We start from the raw sequence: 6,947 nt of genomic DNA, 5'->3' as shown, positions 1-6,947 counted from the left end.
GTCATCCCAATAAACGGTCGTTATCCCACAGAATGGCTTTAGATTGTGACAGTAGGCTCATTTGGTTATCAATGAATCCTAATCCTAATTCCTTTCCCCCCACAGAATTAATTAATCTACTTATGTGTAATCTGAAAATAATTTCAGTAGGTTTTCATGTTCAGTAAAAATAAATAAATAAAATTAAAATGATCCACATCTCGCTCATATTAAACAAACCAAAGACAAACCAAGAGCAATCTCAAACCCTATCAACTGAGTTGTAGAATCCTCTCCCTATAAATATTTAAATCTGAAAAAAGTGCTGATCATTCTTTAATAAGAGCGTCATCAAACGGACATGCAATGTTTGTTTTTCAAAACTAATACGTCTAGCACAGCGTTTTTCAACCCTGGTCCTCAAGGCACACTGCTCTAAATGTTTTGGATGTTTCTGAGCTTCAGCACACCTGATTCAGATGATTGCAGTTTAGCAAAGCCTGATAATCTGCTATCAATTGATAATAGGTGTGTGAAAGCTGGGAAACATCTAAAACATGCAGGGCAGTGTGCCTTGAGGACCAGGGATAAAAAACGCTGGTCTAGCGGACCTAGTGGATGATTTGTTTCTTTTTTTTATGCCAAAGTATCGGATAAAATCAGAAAATAAAATAGCTTGATTGGCTGTAAGGAGAGCAGAGACAGATGGCACTCTGAGTTTCCCGAAGAAAACCTGCAACCAATCAGGTTAGCTCTGGGGAGAATGTTACTATGGTGACTGAAACAGAGGTTGAGGAAACTCTCTCTCCCTCTCTTTTCCCATATTTCAAGTTTTGAAAATTTTAGTTTTCAGTAGTGTTGCACCAACACCAATACCAGTATCGGGTGGAGCCCCGATCCAGCACTAAAATGGTGGTATCGGCGAGTACCAACAAATAGGGCACCAATACCCTGTTGAGAGATAAAAGTTTATTCAACTGTTGTCACCCATTTCAGGTAGGCAATGAAAAGTTCTACTGGATTCACTTTGTATTAGTCTTTTTTCTTGCTTCATAAAGGCATACAGCAGCGTGTAAAGGCATGATGGCAATTATTTTGCATCCAAGTAGTATGCAATTTTTCATATATACACACTCACATAAATTTTTCAAACAGATGGTATCGATATAGTATTTGTATCGGCCAATACTGCACATCCAGGTATCGGTATCTGGGCTGAAAAATGGCATTGTCACAACACTAGTTTTCAGTAAACCTGCTTTGTGAAACAGACTCCAGCTGTACAGCTAAATTTTTCTCAGAGCTGCTGGCTCTCTGCAAGGCGCAGCACAGGAGGGAAATATTAGCACACCAATTACAGACTGCTCTTGTATGAGCCAACAGAACTGACAAAGAGTCCTGGATAAGGGATAAAACTTTTTTAGAAAAGCTGAGCCAGAGTCGGGTTGCGGCTGTTTCAAACCTATTTTGTGGTTGCCATGACCCTAATGACTGAGACTTTGCACAGACATTGTTGCAGTAAATGAGTTTCTACAGTATTCTCTAGTACTGACTTTTTTAAAACACATTGCTTTTATTTTGAACTTTGTTGTTAAATGATTCTTTGGTGATAGGGCGATAATGCAAATGATGTTGCATTGGTAAAAAAAAAACAAAAAACTTTAGGAAACATCTGATTACTAACAAAATATAACTAGAAATATTCTGGATTCAAACCTGCATAGACAGAATCATTTCTTCCTCATCTCCTTTTTTCATTGCTTTCTGGCAGACTGTCAGATTAAAAGGTTGTGCCCACACCACTCCGTGCAGTGGTAGGAGGTCGTCTCAAAGCACCCAGGCCTCTGTGCTCCAGTTCACAATCCACCTCCAGGATCCAATTAGAGGTAATCTCTAATGGTTGCTCTAACACACAATATTATGAACATCTAAACACACATCCAGGTTTTCATAGACTGGGCTATAATTAGGTCCAACAGTGAATGTCACTGAATAATGTTACAGCATTTAGATCCGTATTTAACATTCTACCTACGCAAGAAGGACATCTGATACTGTAGCTTTGCTAAAAATGTTTTACATATAACTTGTATGCTTTGTTCTTCAAATGCTGGTTATGATTTTCTATGTCACTCCAGGTGTGTTTTATTAGCTTCAGTTGAAACAGCATGAAAAAGTATCAGTTAACTTTAAAATTTTCCATGTTGAAACAAAAATTTTCCCTTGTTTTAGTCTGAATGTATATAGAGAAGGCCAGATTTGAAGGCGATTACATCATGGCGTAGTGCCGAGGTCTGGTCGGTTTCCAAATTTCCTTGTTATGCAGCCAACAAATGCATCCTTCTTTTTGCCCAATCTGAAGGGTGGGTCCTGTGTATCCTATCTATCCTTGGTTATCCCAGAATATTAATACAAGTATGTGAATAGTTCCCTCTGAAATTAATGAAAATAGTTGCTTTAAATGTTTATTGAGTCAGATATGTGGCAGTAATGTTTGATTTATCTAAAGGTTTTTATCTGTTACTGTTTAAATGGGGTTGGCTGTAATTTAAGGACAGATTCTAATATATCTGCACTATGAGACTATAAATCTGATATGATTTGTATATTTTAATTGCTATTTTGCATAGTTTGCTTATCTGAATATTTTTGTTGTTGAATATAAGAGATTTTGCAAATATATTTTTTATAAATACATTTAGATTTACTTATATCTTCATACCCCTTTTATAGAATAGAATAGAATAGAATAGAATNCAGCCAACAAATGCGTCCTTCTTTTTGCCCAATCTGAAGGGTGGGTCCTGTGTATCCTATCTATCCTTGGTTATCCCAGAATTCATTGCGTGACCAAGTAGGCCGGCTGCTCCCTGATCAGAGGAAAAAGGTTCTTGGCGCCGAACAGTGGTAAATATTGGAAGTTCAGTTTAATTTAATACAAGTATGTGAATAGTTCCCTCTGAAATTAATGAAAATAGTTGCTTTAAATGGTTATTGAGTCAGATATGTGGCAGTAATGTTTGATTTATCTAAAGGTTTTTATCTGTTACTGTTTAAATGGGTTTGGCTGTAATTTAAGGACAGATTCTAATATAGCTTCACTATGGGACTATAAATCTGATATGATTTGTATATTTTAATTGCTATTTTGCATAGTTTGCTTATCTGAATATTGTTGTTGTTGAATATAAGAGATTTTGCAGATATATTTTTTATAAATACATTTAGATTTACTTATATCTTCATACCCCTTTTATAGGATAGAATAGAATAAAATAGAATAGAATAGAATAGAATAGAATAGAATAGAATAGAATAGAATAGAATAGAATAGAAAGGAATAAAATAGAATAGAAAATCTCTTTATTTTCCCACAATGGGGAAATTCTGGTGCTTCTAGCAGGAAAAAAGATTATAGAAAAAAAATGGTCACACAAATGTGGACCTTAGAAAAATGTAAAAGATAACATAATAGTGAAGAGTTTAAAGATAAACAACAGAATACTGCAATGTAAAGTGTTTTAACAATAAAAACTGTGCACCTGGAGAATAAATAACCAATGTACAGGAAAGTTTGAGTGTAGACTTTGTTCACTTTTCAATAATAAAAAAAAAGAAAAACATTTTTAAAAAGTTACAGTTTTGAAATGTTCGAAATTCATACTTTTCCTGCTTTGTGTGTTAACTGTCATGGTTGCTAAAGGATTGCCAAAGGCTAGATCGGTTTGAATTCATGGCCAAAACTCTTCCGATCTTCTTATTTTAGAGGGCGACAGCGGCGTTGGATGTAGGAGTCTGCCCTGAAATCGAAGGATCGACGGTTCAAGCCCCGGCTCCGACTTTCATTGTCGTTGTGTCCTTGGGCAAGACACTTCACCTGCATTGTCTACTGATGGTGTTCAGAGGGCCCAGTGGCGCCAGTGTACAGCAGCCCCGCTTCTGTCAGTGAGCCCCAGGGCAACTGTGGACAATGTAGCTTGCCACTATCAGTGTGTGCGTGAATGGGTGAATGAATGCAGTTTTTTCAAGTCTCCTGACTTGAAAAAAGGCGCCATATAAGTACATACCATTTATTTTCACAGACTTCGAAGGATCCAGTCCATGTAGAGTGCTTCCTTGTAAAACGAAGCCCATAAATTTGAATGCACCCAAAATTTTTATTTAATTAATTTCACTCTCTAATTGTTCCTTGTTTTCTGTTTCTGTCTTGCAGTCATGTTTAATTGTGCTTAGAGTTTTGACAATACGAGGCATAGTTTAAGAGAATGTGTCCATTTTAAAGAAAAACGGTATTGGACAGGCATTAGGATATAAAACTGTTATTTTCTAAAAAAAAGAAAAATCAGCCAAAACAAATCAGGATTTCTTTGGTGAATTTTTTTAAACAGAGATCAGATCTCAACACAAAGGAGAGTGAAATTAAAAATAAAATTCACTCAAACCAAGATTAAGTTTGCCAAACACACAAAAGATGATAAAATTGTGAAAATTGTGTTAAATTTTCAGCAAGACAGATGTTTAAAGCCCTACAATGGAAAAAATAAACGCCTATGCGTATTTTGAACTGTGAAATCAAAGTCCAGACTAATATTCAATTAACCGTAGTGGCGGAGCTATAACTGAAAAAAATGGCAAACTAGATATTTTCCAAAAATGTATTTACTCAAAAAGATTGAATACAATTTCTCATGGTGCAGCCCTTGGGTTCATTGCTGTGGCTGAATGGGGCTTTAGTAACATACCCTCCATGGTCTAACAACAGGGCTATCATCTGCCCATCAAGAGAGGGTGCTGCTGTCACCGTTTCTGCCCTCATTGTTTCCAATAACTATGGGGTCCTTTGGAAACCTGAGTATCCGGTGCCTTCTGTATCAGCCCTTTGCACTTTGGTGCTGGTCTGGGGCCCCTCACACCTGCTATTGAACAAACCTCACTGAAAGAGCCTTATAAACCTAATATACAGAAGCACACTCATGCATATACAGATCTAAATTACATTGTGTAATCTTCATAGGCTTTGCTTTCAGTGTTTGTATAGATGTATTTACTGAGCGTACATGGGATACTCCCGCTTTTGTGTTACTTAGTGTGTTTTTCTGTTTTTTGTGGGGGGGGTTTTGACCTTCTTGTTTCTTGCAGATTTGGAATCTGGCTTCTCGGAGTCGTTCTCTTTTTTGTTTTTTTATCCTTTATTCCCTATCTCTCTCTACCTTGTGTTCTCTATCCTTTTCTCTCTTCCCTTAATTCTTATCTCCTCTTCCTTTCTCACCTCCCTTTCATCCCTATCTCCACTGCATATGTCTTATTTTTGTTTTTTAAAGCCACCTCCAATAACGTTTCTTGCACAATTACCATGTGGAACCTTATGGCAACACTCATAATGCTCTACTTGTGAAAGCAAATCTCTTGGGTTATTATGACATTTGTGCTGTTATACTGGCAAACAGGAAATGTAAAAAATATTCATTTTTTTTTCTGTAAACTATCCTGAAATTATCAATTATTTCCCCATCCGTTCACCGAAAATCTAAATAAGATACATGGAAGTCTGTGGTTATTATGTCCTAAATGTGAATAGTTGGTATGACCATACCTAAGATATTTTTTTATATAAATTAAAGTAAAAGCATGTTTTAAATCTTTTAAAATTCAAAATGGCAAACCATAGATGGCTTTTTCACTAGTAAATGGAAGTAAGACCTCAGTACTATAAAAAGAAATGCATGATAAAATAAATAAAATACAATACCTGCTGCACCTCGATAGCCAAAACCACAAGTATAAATTTATCAGGTCTCTTATGAAAACATTTACTGTGTGAGGGAAAGTCTGTTACATAATGTGATGTTCTCCTCTTTGATGAAAACACTAAAAATAGAATGGATAATAATGTTGAAAAACCAAGTGACCAGAGGGCAGACATTCGTAGAAAGGGTCTATTCTTAATGAATTAATTATTTGTAGAAGTGAACTCATGCTGCAGAGCTTTGGAGGCCTTTTTTCCCCCCTCTCTTGAACTGGTAACATTTCCATTCACCAGGGTGGACTAAAATGTCAAATCTGCAGGGGAGTGAAAGCCATAGGCAGCCGCTTCGCTGGTAATCACAGCTATGAAAGGAGATGGGTTCTTCTGGATTTTAAAGGAGGTAAAAGGATCTTCAAATCTTACTGTTAGACAGCTACTGCTGCAAGTGTTTTCTTAAGGTCACCAAGACTCTCTATAACAATATGTGATTCCATTTTAATACCAATTGGTTTGAGAGTCATGCCAGGAAAAAAATATTTTTCTGTTTTTATATTTCAACTGTGAACACCTAAGGTTTGCTTAACTCTTCTGTGGCTTTCAAAGTGTGCTTTGGTGATATGAGATTAAAATCAGGCTTTTCTATATCGAACAATTGAGGTTAGTTTTGCATAAAACAAAGGATGGCCAGTAATTCTTCATGATTGATCTGTGAAGCTGTGGGTCGTATTATCTTCCAAAGGTCCAAATAAACTTGTGTTGTGCAACTTTAACACATTTATTGTGCATCCAAGTAGGGATGGTAAATATGTTATTTAATCAGACTATATTTGGAATGTCTTATATCATTTGTGTACACACAACCTAGTGACCATGTGTTAAAACAACTAAAGAAAGTGTGAATCGAGCTCAAATCATGGTATAACTCTGCATACTGTATGTATGGAATAAATTCACCAAAAATTATTTTCGAAATGCAGGTGTTTATTAACAAATCCTTCAGCTCTAATACAGCCATGTAAAAACAAGTCAAACAGTAGAAAACTCTTCACTAAACTAGTGACACTCAACTAAACTCACATCAGGGGAAGGTTTGCTCTTAAAGGAATAGTACACCCAAAACATGATTAGCCTTCATTTTCTACTCACCCCCATGCTGATCAGCTCGGCAAAGAACTCATGCTCTTCCTCAACACTGAAGTCCTCAGACATTTTTCTTTCGTTG

Source organism: Cyprinodon variegatus, unplaced genomic scaffold, assembly GCF_000732505.1.
Source record: "Cyprinodon variegatus isolate N-32 unplaced genomic scaffold, C_variegatus-1.0 Scaffold1439, whole genome shotgun sequence".
NCBI classification, from domain to species: domain Eukaryota; kingdom Metazoa; phylum Chordata; class Actinopteri; order Cyprinodontiformes; family Cyprinodontidae; genus Cyprinodon; species Cyprinodon variegatus.
Note: the sequence above shows the minus strand (reverse complement) of the source record.